Genomic DNA, 14,453 nt, shown 5'->3' with positions numbered 1-14,453 from the left:
GGTCCCGTGCCCCTTCTGTTGGGTAAAACTTGGATCTGGTCCGAGGTGAGTAATCATTCATTTTGCAACTATCTACGGAAAGTTGTAGCTCAGGACGCTGTGTGCGGACTTGGGGCCTGGGATGGGGTCTGCTGGAGGCTCCGTTCCTGTGGCCTTCGCGGAGTCGGCTTGGGCACCAGCTGCGGGGAGGGTGCCGCCCGCTCCCCAAAGCAAAGCCCATCTGGAGCAGAGCGAAGTCCCTGTCGCCTCCATTATCTGCACTGGAGCGACTGGAAGGCAGAACTTTCCTTTTTGTAGCTCATCCCCAGAGGGCTTCGCTGGCTCCCCCTCTCTAGGAAGCGTCCGGGAATCTGCAGAGCTTTCTCCGCCTTAGGCCCCCACTGCTCCCTCCAGCCTTCCCTCGATTCCTGTGCTCTCTCGCGCCCCGGTCCCTGCGCCGCGGTGGGAGAGCGCACGCCGAGGGAGCGGTGATCCCCGATCTCTAAGAGATTAAATCTTATTTAAGCTCTCCCAGCAGCTTGAACTTGTCGAACAAGAGCTTGCCAGCCTGTCCTCCGGGCGTGGGCCGACTAGAGGTCAGGGGTCACACCTCCTGCTCTCCTGCCCTCCGCAGCGCGTTTGGCGGGGAGGAGGAGTGAGGGGACCGGGACGGGGGCGGGGAGGAGAACTGAGACCCGCACTCCGCAATTCTACCCGCCCTCCCCTGGCCCCACTTTCTCCAGACTCAGGGTCAACCCGGGCTTTTTTCAGAGTTTGTGTGTGCAAAGTGAGTGCTTGCGTCCCCCGAGCCCTCGGAGGGCGCAGCAGCTCCTCCGCCCGGCGTCTCCCAGGCTCTGGCTGTGCGCTCCGGTAGGCGGCCTTAGCACGTGACCGCAACTTTCCGCAGCAGCCTCCGCAGGGCCTGGAGCCCTGGCCTGCGCACACCACACGCTTGAGAGCCCCGCGTCCTCACCAGGGTCGTAGGGACATCCAGAAAAAAGCAAAAAGGGGGACGACACTTCCCAAGTTAGCCCTCCTCGTTTTTTGTTTGTTTGTTTGTTTGTTTGTTTTGTATTGGGACGAAACTGGGGAATTGTGGGACAAAACCATAAACCTGAGCGTATTTTTTTAGGAGACAAGACAAGAAATCAAAAATTTTGACAGCTAAGTTGAGCAGTGTATTGGCCGCGCACGCGAAATAGTACAAACTTGAACTCCGCGCCCAGACCGGGAACTGATTTCCGGGGCGTCACTTGAGAAACAGAGTTATTGTGCCAGTCTCGCTTTTGGAGCCTGGGGTTCTGGCTCCCGCCGCCGCCGCCACCACCATCACCATCACCATCACCATCACCATCACCATCACCATCACGTGGACGCGGAGTGGAGCGCTTGGTTAAGAACAAAGAAGAAGATCCAAGTACAGTAATGTTTCTTGGGCAAAAATGAAAGCCAGTGTCAAAGACTAGACCTAGGCCTTGTCCCCAGGCGGAAAGTCTAGGAGTCTGTGGCAAGAAGGAGACTTAGAAGCCGCTTTTTGGGGGTGGGGGTGGGACGACCATGGCTCTGTAGGGGTCCAACCTACCTCTCCCCCGATTCCTCAACATTTTCGTCCTGCTGGCTCATTTGTAGGCATCAAAACTTGTGGAAAATACTCCTGAAGCTCACCAAATTGTCTCAAAATCAAGATGGGAATGCCCCCCTTCTTTTTCCTAATGAAGCAGGGTATCCATCCAGAAGGGCACTGAATAGAAACGCGCGCGCGCGCACACACACAGACACAGACACACACACACACACCCCATCCCCACCACCACACCATCCAGCCCTGGCAAAAGGCACAACACGCGCACACACCCGCAGCCTGTTCGTCCTGTGTTCTGCGAGCCCGGCTGTAATTATCCGCGCATTTTGCATAAATCACAATGCAATTCTGAAATCATCATGATGACTTTCTGGCATGATTGGTTCGGTGGCAACGGCAGCTACAAGATCCAGGGTTGGCGGGAGGGGCTGAGGAGGGGCCGCCCACCAGGTCCGGGAAGAGCCTAGAGCCGATGCTGCTGCCGGCCAGAGGGACCTCGGATCTAAGGTGTAGAAATCTCAGTGGATTCAGCTCAGAGAAGAAAGCCTCGGCAAGATAGAGACTGTTACTTTCCATCTTCCTATCAATGCGTGGCATAGCTGAATCATAGCTGCATAAATGTTGGGTGAATAAATAAAGGAGGGAAGTCTCCTGCAGAATTCCCAAGAAGCCCCCCCACCCCAGGCACAATAAGGCCAACCACTGGAAGCCAGCAGGTGGGGTTCAGGCTCTGTCCAACTAGCTGTGTAACCTTGGGCAAGAGATGACCTCTCTGGGCTCCAACCATCTGTAAATGATTCAACCTTAACTTTCAAAGATTTTTCCTGTGAGTCCGGGATGGGAAATAATTTTTAAGGGGCAAATGTCACCGATCTCAGAAATACTTTTTTTTTTTTTTTTAACAGAGACAAGTTCAAGGATGCGTTTATAGCAGTTATCTTGGGGAGGGAATGAAGCCATATCCCAGAGGGTCTGAAGTCCTTCTGCCCAGGTCTAAACACAGCCCTTAATTTCCTCTTTAGCTTTTTGTGATTATGGGACTCTCCACCAAACCAAAACCAAAACACAAGGAAGGCATCTTTTATTATAGGATGTTTATATTTTGGCCCAGGAGATAAGAAATAAAACCATGAGAAGGACCATGGACTCTAGGTGTGTCTCTGCCCATCCATCAATCATCACGCTCTTGATCACATACTGAATACCCACCATGTATCAAAGATTAATGACATGATCTCTTTCTCAAGGAGTCTACAGAGAAAGCAGACACATAAAAGGTGTTAAATAAACTGGCTTGGACTAAAACACAGGGCATTCTGGAAAAATACACAAGGGGCCCTAAACCAGTGTGGGGTGGACTAGGCTGTCACGGGATGCCTTGAAAGCTGGTGTTATATTAGGGGAATCTACTGCCTCTGAAAACGGTCTTATATTATAGCTTACTCTCCCTTACTCCATTACTCTTTTTGTAAATTACCATATAATGTATTATTTGTTTCAGGGATACAGGTCTGTGAATAAGAATAATCAGCCTTACACAATTCACAGTGCTCACCATAGCACACGCCCTCCCCAATGTCCATCATCCAGTCCCCCTATCCCTCCCACCCGCCTCCCCTCCAGCAACCCTCAGTTTGTTTCCTGAGATTAAGGGTCTCCCTCCCTCCCATCTCCCTCCCTGTCCCATCTTGTTTCATTTTTTCCTCCCTTCGCCCCACAAACCCCATCTCAAATTCTTTATGTCAGAAAGATCATTTACTCCATTACTCTTACTAATGCCCCTTCCCATCCATTTAAAAAAGGAAGTAGAGTCCTGCTAACTAAATGGTATAAGAGAGGCAGGGGTGCAAGGCATGCCTCCAACATCAGGTTATCTGGGTCTCACCCCTAGCTCTCTATTCACTAGCATCACCAAAAATGGTGCCCTTTTCTCCGTTAACGGTCCCCCCACCCATCCGTTCTACATTAAAACAGCAGAGGAGAAAAGAAAAAGCTTTTCCATCAGCAAAAAGAGCTGAAGTTGGTGTGGAACAGAGAGATGTCCTCCCCCACCCATGATCAACCCCCTCTCAGAGGCCATTCTACCTGTAGAGATTTATTCCTTTAAAATGCCCTTCACCTCACTGACAAGCAGAGGTGAGAAATACCCAGACCCAGAAAATGTCTGAGAGAACCTATCAGCTAAGCTTGGCTGAGGTTCGATATTCAGTCTCCAAAAGATGGTCAGATACAACTTTGCTTATTTGTTTGTTTCCATGAGGACAAAGCTGATTTTCGTTGTTTCCAAACCATAAGTCAACCTGTGCTTGATTGTTGCTTTCCCAGTAGATGGAAAAGATTGTCTAGCACAAAGTATGTGCTCAGGGAGGGCTTGCTAAGTGACAGAATGAAAGAAACCATCACATCAGGCTTGCTCCTGATTTTGCTTTGGGCCTCTCTACAAGTTGTTTAGGTCCTCTCTAATTCTACTCGGAAAAAACACACTGAAAACAATCCAGAATAGAGACCCAGATACTCTAGAACCCAGCGGGTGCTGAACCTGGAGTTTTTTCCCTTGACGTTTTCCAGGACTGTGTTGGCTAAGAGTTGTCTCTTACTGCCTACCAGATGAGAAGATGAACACTGTTAAGAGTAACCCGATTAAGACAATGTTCGGTGTGACCGGCTTCTCTTTTCTCCCCCTTCACAAATAACATTGTCTCTGCATTCATTCACATCCTCCCTCCCTTAGAGCCATAGCAGCTGAAGAAATTCAGGTCTAGAGAGAGGCTGAGGATTAGAGGCTTCTGCTTCAGAGTCTCTCTGTACCTGGATATTCTTCTTGCCCCAAGAATAATCAAATAGAAACATCTTTCCCCCACCTCTTCTTTTATCTCCTACCTAAAATGTTTTATTCATTTATATTGTGCGCTGGTGCCAGAAGAATTTCTCATGGCTCTCTTGTCAAATTGCTTTAATTTGGGACCTGGGCTCCCTCCCTAACAGAGGACTCAACTTGAGATGTATTTAAAGCAAAAACAACCAAAGATCATTAACAGAAACATAAGAGCAAAAAAATATTGTGATCTCCTTCTCCTTGCCTGGGGAAGATGGGTCAACAGAGACAAAGCTGTCTGTTTCTTATTTCCTAAGGGCAAGAGTAAGAGGTTTAGAGGAGGCAGAAGACATACCCAGCTCTCCAACAAGCCAGGGAGCTCCTTGAAGTAGAGACTATCTGCTTCATCTTTTGGATTGCCAGTGCTCGGGCTCTGGTACATAGTGGTGCTTTATAAATGTGGACTGTATAAGTGACCTTGCCTCACAGTACTCAAAATGAAAGGTGAGGATTGAGGTGGGGGGCTTGCCTTTGCTCTGCCCCAGCAACAGGGAGGGTAGGGAGCAGAGACAGGAACTCTAGGCCTCCAAACCATGGGAAGCAATGCAGGTAATTTTTTGGCTTTCTAAAACAAAAGAATGATGAGAGAGATGAGAAAGCAGATTACATCCAGGGAGAGACTGGCCACCAAGCCTTCTTCAACCTCTAATTTCCTGTCAATTACACAGTCTGACTTGGTTTCCATTTACCCCAAAATTACAGAGCACACAAGTCAGAAGGGACCTTGGAGATCAGTACTCATCTGATTCCATCATTTCACAGATGAGAAAACTGAGATCCCTAGAGACAAAGCTTGTCCTAGGTCACTCACCTATAGGCAGAGGCTATCACCAGAATGCAGATTTCTTGATGCTGAGTTTAATGCTCTTTGAAATATTAATTCCACTGCATTGAGCTACCTCCCATTTCCCAGAAGGGCTTCTAGAACCTCCAATTAAGGCAATTTCACTCACTTACAAGTGAAGTAATCAGAATTAAGAGAAGTGTTGTGTGCATCTTGAAGCAATGACTCGGTATTTCTAGAACTTCAAACTTCTGCACTTTACAACTTTTTCTTGCAATTCCTTCTCTGACAGTAAAATGTGCTGTGTCCCAATGGAGAGCAAACTTGTGAGGTCTTTTTCTGTTTTGTAGAAGGAATGATATGAGCTAGGAGAGGAACTACTTAGAGATACTAATTGTAGATGCTGAGAAAAAGTCAATGATTAGACTGAACAATTAATTACTAAATTTGATTGGTGTGGATTGCCAATCTGGGCCTTTCAGATTTTAAAAACATCCCTCTATTCCCTCCACAGCAGGGACCTGCTTTATCAGGATTACTGTTTCAACACTAGTAGAAACAATTGTTATGTAAAATGGGGTAGCCCGTTTAAATGTGGCTAGCATATTTGAGAATAAGCTACGATTCTTTATTCTATGAATAAGTATATCAAGATCACATATTTGATCTCTGCCAATGCAGTGAAAAGCATCATACATTCTAGTATGCTTTGTTTCCAAATGATCTAGTTCACACAGTACCCTGTTGTCCTCCTATTCTAGTAAGTAATTTCAGAATTCACATCACTTACAAAGATGCCGAGTGGCTATTTAGGGAAGTCTGATTCAAAAAAAAAAAACCTCCAAAACAAAACAAACCTCCCCCTCTCTTCTCCCTCCCCCAAACCCCACGCGCTTTGTGCAAGACGGAGTCAACCAGTGGGATTCACAGGAGGTCCCCAAGTCAAATGCTGCAGCTGCGTTTTTAAAAAGGGTTGGATAAACTACAGCCGTTAATAACATCTGTATCTATGCAAGCTAAGATGATGATAGGGGTAATCAGATCTCATGCTTCAGGGCATAAGATGATTGCCTGCTGGGAGGGGGAGGATTTGGCCTTTCAGGTAAAGCCGTTCACAACACAGGAGGTAGGTTGCAGACATTTCTCCCAGTTTCTAAAATTTCAGGTGTAATTGACATGATTTTGGAGTAGAAGAAACAGTGATTTGAAATCAGATCAGGATGTTGAATAATGAGATATTTGAAATACCCACATACATTTCCTAGGACATATGTGTATCTTTCTATATAGATGAGATACAAATATTTAGATGCCTTTTTTTTTTTTTGAAGGCTGAGGTTCCTTGATATGTTTTGGCCATCTTTTATGCAGTGGAAGCTTAATAAAATGTTAACAACAATGAAAACAGTGGAAGAAATTTAACTTTTGTCCATGAGTTTATGATTAGCTAAAATAATATATAATTATCCAAGTGTTCATAACTGCACCTATTTGGATTCCAAAATATATTTATTTCTAGTTGTATCAGCTACATAATGACTGAGTTGCATGTTTGGATTGTATGAGGAATGCATTCATTTTAATGTCCTGGTCGCTAAAGTAATTTTTAAAAACTTAGTATTTGTCTGGAAGTGAGAAGGGAATTAGGCAAGATAATCTTACCTTCTCTTTTGATTTCTTTAACATTTTCAAACCCCAGGAGGGGTACACTTTTTAGTACAGTTGCACAATTTAACCAATTTTGAAAACACTTCTGCAAGTGTGAGCTGGGTTAAATAACTCCCTTTATTTAGAGATGTCAACGCATACTGCACGGCATACAACATCAGACAGCTGTCCACATTTCAGAGAGGTGTAGAAGCTTTTGAAGGAGTAGGTTTCTAGCAGAGTGGTTAGAGTCCTTTTGGCATGAAAGACATTCTTGCTACTGCCTTCATCATTATTACTAAGCCATTCACTTCTGTTCTACACAGAGGGACTGTTCTGAAGGATATGGCTGTTAAATGCAATTTTTAAAATAATGCACATAAACAGTTTTAAAGGGGGTTAAATCCTGCAGCTGTTTGGCTGCAGACAGGCATGGGAAATTAGTCAGAAGCCCAAAGCATCATAGTTAATAACCATTATTCTGTTGTCTGGGATGTTTGTTTAAATACTATTGACACTGTGTATGTATTGTCATCTTCTCTAAATTGTAGCTCTTAGCCACTGAAATCTTGTTAAAGACCACCTAGGGTTTCCTCTGTATGATGCTGAATTGTGTATTCACCTGATGGATAAACAAAAACCAGATTTTTTGTTGTTGTTGTTGCAATTTTTCTCTCATGTGCAACTAGCAGGAAATTTTCTGGAGTAAAGAAAGAGATTGCCTGAGTACACTAGAAATAGCCGCTGTGGGGTCCCAACCTTCGTATTTCTCCTCTAGTGATAGAAAATGAACAAACCCATCAACTGATTAATACAATTCAGTTCTGCTTAAAATTCACAGATCTGTTTGGTATGAGACTGTATTTTAAAAGACTCATACTTGCCATTAAGTGTGAAGAAATCAGTAACTATTCTTTTCATCAACAGCATGTTGGGCTTTTTTTTTTTTTTCCTCCCCATTTCGATTTTGCTTATTAAGTGAGGTCATTTGAGAGAAGAGCTGCTCTGGTGGTGGGTGGGAAAAAAAAAATCTAAGAGCCCGACTCCCAAGTTGAGAGCTCGATCACGGGCCATTCAGTACAAAGCGTTTTATATCTTGACTTATGAGGGGACAATAGCCGGTCTTACAAAGGCACCACCTGTGATTTAACACGGTTGACATCTTTGTTAAGGAGGAGCCGGAGGGCAGAAGAGAAAACAGCACGTGCACAGTCCGGAGCTTGTTACCAAGACCCACCTTCAAGGCCGTTTCACAGAGTCGCCGAGGCCGCGTCACGTTTTTGTTTTTGTTTTTGTTTTTTTTTTTTTGTTTTGTTTTTTTCTCGCAGTGTTTTTTGTTTGTTTGTTTGTTTGTTTGTTTTTTAAAGGAAGTGGGGAGAGAGAAAGGAAATGAACGTTATCCACGCGAACTGACCCAAAGCTCTGAACTGAACCGGCTTGCCCGCGCCGAGCGGTCCCATTTTACAGATGGGTAAATGGAGGGCGGGTCGGCGGAGCATCTGGCTCAGCAGGTGCGGGGGGGGAGGTCCTGGGGACCCCGCCGGGCTTTGGGGCCGCCCGGCTCGGGGCGCGGAGGGCAGCGCGGCCGCGGGAGGGACGTCGAGGCCCCCGTCTTCGGCCCAACCTTCGGGCCGGTGGCTTTTTGCTTCCTTCCCGAAGGTCGTTTCTGACAAATCTATCTATTTGGGGCAAATTGTCAGTGAGAAACTTCCGCTCGAACTGCCCTGGACAAAACCGGCTGTTTGAAAAGGGTAAATCCCGCGGCCCCGCGAGGGGAACAATGGGCCGCTGGTGCTGCTGCGGCGGGGGCGGCCGGGCGGGCCGCACAAAGGGCGGATTAATTGGGGCCGCGGCTGAGCGGTTCGCGCTAGCTCCACTCAGCCCGCGCTGCGGGGCGCCCCATTGACTGGGCCCCGAGCCCCACTTTTCACAAACTCCAAACAAAAGTCAATTTCTTTTTTATAAGGCGGGGGAGGGGGCCGCAGCCACGATTCTCCGCTCGCTCCTCCGCCACATTCTTGCAGCCGCGGGGTGGGGGGGGTGCTGGAGGGAGAGGGGTGCAGGGGAGCGGAGGGGATTGGAAACGCACGCGGGTGTGGCTACCGTGCGTCCGCGTTCCCGCCTGCGCCGCCTACCCACCCGGTCCAGACCCGAGTCGCGCCCTCGTGGTCGCACCTAAATTCCAGGCAGGAGCTTAGATCCGGGCGGGAGGCCCGGTAGCCACCGAGACACGCGGATGGGGTGGTGGCGAGGGCCCAAGTGAGGGCTGGGCCACTGAGCGGGGGGAAGGATGGGCCGGTGATTTAGGAGGAGGCGAAAGAGACGCCCTCTAGGTATTCTAGACCTTGGGAGGTGTGACCACTCATCAGATATTTATTGAGCAACTATTTTGTTCCTAATGCGGGGGACGGGGGGGGGGGCGCGACAAAAGCGAGTTTGCCCTCAATTTACACACAATTAGGAAGGCTGACTCCCAAATCAATTAGCGGGTGGGGAAAGGGCTTGCCAAGACGGGGCCCCAAAGGAAGGCGTCACTACCATCCTTCTGTAAAGTTATGACATGGACTTTCCCGTGTAACATTTGGAAAAAGATATCTAATTACTTTGTAGACACACCCTAGTATGAGAAGTGGCAGTAATTAAAAATTGTGGAGTTAATATTGTGACGGTCTGAAGACCAAGTATGGAGGGACCAGGAGTTCATCTCCTCTGTTTCTCTCCTTTCAAGATAGCAGAATGAGTGCAGAGGGCTCTTCAACTGACACTGAGAGGGGCAGGAAATTCCTTTAACAATAAAACTCGATGCATTCCCCAGCCTACAAGCCTCTGTTGTAAGCTGGGTAGGCAGTGGTTGCATACCAGACACCCCAGTCCTTGTGGTTAGTGCAAAGGCCACATTCTTCTTGGAGGACCGGCTTTCCAAGTGAATCAACAGGGAGGAGGGACCACGTGCAGGTGTAAGGGGAGCCATTTGTTGATGGAGGGCTTGAGCCTGTGCTAACAGATTATATTACAAGGTTTTTATTTTATGGGAGATACTTCTGTTCTTGGATCAGCAGGCACTTGTGTGCTCTAAGGCTGGTGAATGGAAGTCTTCAACAGCTAGGCTTTTACTGTAGAGACCCTCCAAAGGCATCAGGCCAGGGTATTGGCATGCCTCTAGGCGGGCACTGTAGAGGGGAGCTCTGATGGCAGGTACTGAATCTGTGGCAGGCTTAATAAGAGCGGTGAAAACAAGCCTTCAAAGACAGGCTGAAATATGGCTAGAGGCAGAGAGGGCTAGACATTGACCTCAGGAAGCAACAGCAGCGGAAGGATCTGCTGGCAGAATTCAACCTGTGCTCCTCTTTAACCAGGGTGTAAAGTTGTAGATTTAAAGTGATCCTTTCTACATAAACAATGAATTCTGAAACACTGGAAAGAAATTTAAAAATAAATAAAAATTAGGGAAAAAAATAAAACGATCCTTTCTGGGCCAGACCGTGAACTCTTACAGATTTCTGTTGAATTGGAGGCTGTGCAAATCAAGGGCAAATATTTATCTAAAGATGTCACAACTTTGAATCTCAATAATAATTTATCTGCTCATCTCTGATGGAAATCTAGAACAGCTGTTACTCCATTGTATATTTTGAATTTCCAAAAGATAAATTGGGGGATCAACATTTTTTCTTCCACCAATTCTCAATATGCTTCTTTTAGTTTACTGACACTTTTGCAAGTTCAAAGCAAATAAATGATAGGGCCTTTTGCTTATTACGAAAGTTATTAAAGCCTACCAAAAATATATTTAATATTCAACTTTTATTGGCAAGTGTGACAATGCTGAGTGAGTCCATGCCAGCGAAGTTTGAGTGAGCGTGGAAAGATTGAGATATTGCATTATTAGGAAGAAAAAAAGAAAATACAAGTATGAATCAGAGTGATGTAACTTCCAACGTCAATGTGTAGGTTTAGACAGAACGGATGATGGACTCTAGTGTCTATTAATGGAAAGCTTATGACCCTAGCTTCTAGGAACCCGCAGCATGATTACTCATCATTTTTGTTTTACAGAAGAAATTCTTCAGAGAGGGGGACACAAGGTGATTTTAATAAGGTCCACCCATGAAAGGGGTGACATACTGGCATCAGGCCATTCCATCACTCAGGTTAGTGCTAAAGACTTTGAATTACTCTGTCTTTTAGAAGGAATTGTTTTGGAGTCATTCGATGTGAACATCTTAGAGAAAAAAAGCTCCTGGAGATCTGACTATAATTAAACCTCATATTTTTTTTTTCCTCTTATACTTGCGGGCTGAGCAAACACGGCTGGAAAGAAAAGATGATCTTGGTATCCCCAGTCTTAGGTTGCCAGAAAAGTATAGAAATCTGAGCTCTAATAATGGCAGAGAAGTGGCAAATACATGACTAGAGTATGTAGTCATGAACCAACAAGGGGCACTCAATCTGGGAACGGACTGGATTTAAATCAGTTAAAAGAATGGTGTTTTCCGGGGCACCTGGGTGGCTCAGTGGGTTAAAACCTCTGCCTTCAGCTCAGGTCATGATCCCAGGGTCCTGGGATTGAGCCCCGCATCCACATCGGGCTCTTTGCTCAGCAGGGAGCCTGCTTCCTCCTCTCTCTCTCTATGCCTGCCTCTCTGCCTACTTGTGATCTCTGTAAAATAAATAAATAAAATATTAAAAAAAAAAAAAAGAAGAAGAAGAATGGTGTTTTCCTTGAGGAGGTAAATGGCTCCAGTGGCTTTTCCTGGAAGAGGGAAAACAAAGGAGACATAGTTGTTGAGCCTTGGTATGGTAGCCAAGATTCTGGAAATGAAAGAGCTAACATCTGATTGTGAAATGTATCATACATATAAAATACTACAGGAATGTATCTGTACAATTTCAGGAATGAATTAAAACAGATACCCTTTTCCTAGCAGCTACATGTTAAAAATAGAATCTCACTATTATGTCTGTAAGGAGACTCCTTTGTGCCCTCTCGGATTGCATGTCTTCCTCCCACGGGTACATACCAGAAGTCATCACCACCTTGAACTGTGTTTTGCTCATTTGTTTACTTTCTTTATAAGTTCACTACTCATGTATGTATCCCTAAATAATGTCATGTGGAGTTTTTTTCTTTTTTAAAAAACTTAATATAAAGAGAAGCATACATTATATAGTCCATAGTGAAGTGTTTTTTTTTTTTTCTCCCAACACTATGTTTAGTGTTGGCATTAAACTAGTTGTGGTACAGTCATACAATGTGGTTTCTTCATTCTCTGTGTCGTGTGGTCGTCCCCTGTGTCAGCTTGCCACACGTGATTGGTCCTCACTGCTGTGAAGAGACATTTGGGTTCTTCCCTTCCTTTCCCTTTCTTTCTCTCTCTCCTTTCTTTCTTTCTTTTGTAATTACAACAGATGTTTCTACGTATTTCTCTTGTGCATGCTTCCTGGTATGCACATAGGCCAGAGTTTCTCTAGTATATAAACCCAGGTATAGAATTGTCCCCCACCCCCTGCTCTTTTTCAGTTAGAGAGTGGGGGAGGAAGGGGCAGAGGGAGAAGGAGAGAGAGAGAGACACTCCAGCAGACTCCCTGCTGACCTTGGAGTCCAACGAAGGCCTCCATCCTGAGACCATGACCTGAGCCGAAGTCAAGAGTCTGGTTGCTTAACTGAGTGAACCACCTAGGCATCCATAGAATTGCTTTCTTATTCAATTTCACTAGGTACTATCAAATTGTTTCCCTTAGGGGTTGTATTAATTTACACTCCTACCAGGAAGTGATTTGAATTATTGTTGTTTCCCATCCTTGTCAACACTTATTATTGACTTATTTTTAAATTTTTGTTATACATATGGGAGAAATATCTTTTTGTCATTTTAATTTGCATTTCTCTGATTCCTAATAGAGTTGGATATTTTTCAGGTGTCCGTGGGCCATTTTTATTTTCTCTTTTGTGAACTATGTTTGTGAGTTTTGCTATTTTCCCATTAGGTTGTTTTTCTCATAGGAGTTTTAAAAAAAATCTATTTTGGCTAATAATCCTTTATCTTGATTATATATATGGCAAATATTTTTTTACTTTTAGTGACTGTCTTTTCACTCTCCTTTTTTTTTTCTTTTTTAAAGATTTAACTTATTTATTTGACAGACAGAGATCACAAGTAGGCAGAGGCAGGCAGAGAGAGAGACAGAGAGGGAGGCAGGCTCCCTGCTGAGCAAAGAGCCCAATGCAGGGCTCGATCCCAGGACCCTGGGATCATGACCTGAGCTGAAGGCAGAGGCTTTAACCCACTGAGCCACCAAGGTGCCCCTTCACTTTCTTTTTAATATCTTTGATGAACCAAAGTTTTAATTTTATGTGGTAGAATTTATCAGTATTTCCCTTCATAAGTTGGTGATTCTTGTTTTAGAAAGCTTTTCCTATTGTGAGGTTGTAATGACATTCCCCTAAATTGTTTTCTAGAAGTTTTATAATTTTGCCCTCTATGTCTAAGTCTTTAATCCAATTGGAATTGATTTTTGTGTATGGTGTGAGGTAGGGTTCCAATTCAGTTTTTTCCAAGTTGTTTAATACATTTTCCTAGTATCATTGACTGAATCTTCTATCTCTAGTGCCCATTACATTATAGAAATAAGTCTCTATATATGCACTGATTTGTTTCCATGTTCTCTATCATATTGCTTTGGCCCCTTTGGTTAGTCTTCTGCCAGTATCCCATTTTCTTACTATAGCTTACATACTAAATTTTGATATCTGGGAGGACAATTCTCCTTACCTTCTATCTTTTCCTTAGGGAGTCTTGACAATTTTGGACCCTTTCCTCTTTCATTTCAATTTTAGAATTAGTTTGTCAGGCTCCATAAAAAATATTGCTGGGGTTTTTCATTGGAATTGGATTTAGTCGACATGGGGAGAATTGACATCTTTGTGCTATTGAAGTTTCCTACTAACGACCTGGTATTTCTCCATTTACTTAAATCTTCTTTAATTTTTTTTCAATAAGGTATAATTTGGGGCACCAGGGTGGCTCAGATGGTTAAGCATCTGCCTTCAGCTTCAGTTGTAGGTCCTGGGATCAAGCTCTGAAGGGGGCTCCCTCTGCCTCTCCCCATCCCTGTCCCCTGCTCTTGTGTGAGCTTTCTCTCTCTTTCTCAAATGAATAAATTAAAAATCATAAAAAAATAAGGTACAGTTTTTTTCTATAAATGAGGTACACAACTTTGATTAGATTTATGCATAGAGGGACGCCTGGGTGGCTCAGTGGGTTAAGCCGCTGCCTTCGGCTCAGGTCATGATCTCGGAGTCCTGGGATCGAGCCCCACATCGGGCTCTCTGCTCAGCAGGGAGCCTGCTTCCTCCTCTCTCTCTGCCTGCCTCTCTGCCTGCTTGTGATCTCTCTATCAAATAAATAAATAAAATCTTAAAAAAAAAAGATTTATGCATAGATTTATTATATATTTTTGCTCTTATAATGGCATTGTCTTGAAATTATATTTTCTTATTAGTTGTTTTTGCTCTATAGAAATCTATAGTGATTGGAAAAACTCTCTAATGAATTCTAATAATTTACCTATAGTTTCTTTTGAGT

The sequence above is a fragment of the Lontra canadensis genome, unplaced genomic scaffold (assembly GCF_010015895.1).
Source record: "Lontra canadensis isolate GAN:19392208 unplaced genomic scaffold, GSC_riverotter_1.0 scaffold14, whole genome shotgun sequence".
Taxonomy (NCBI): domain Eukaryota; kingdom Metazoa; phylum Chordata; class Mammalia; order Carnivora; family Mustelidae; genus Lontra; species Lontra canadensis.
Note: the sequence above shows the minus strand (reverse complement) of the source record.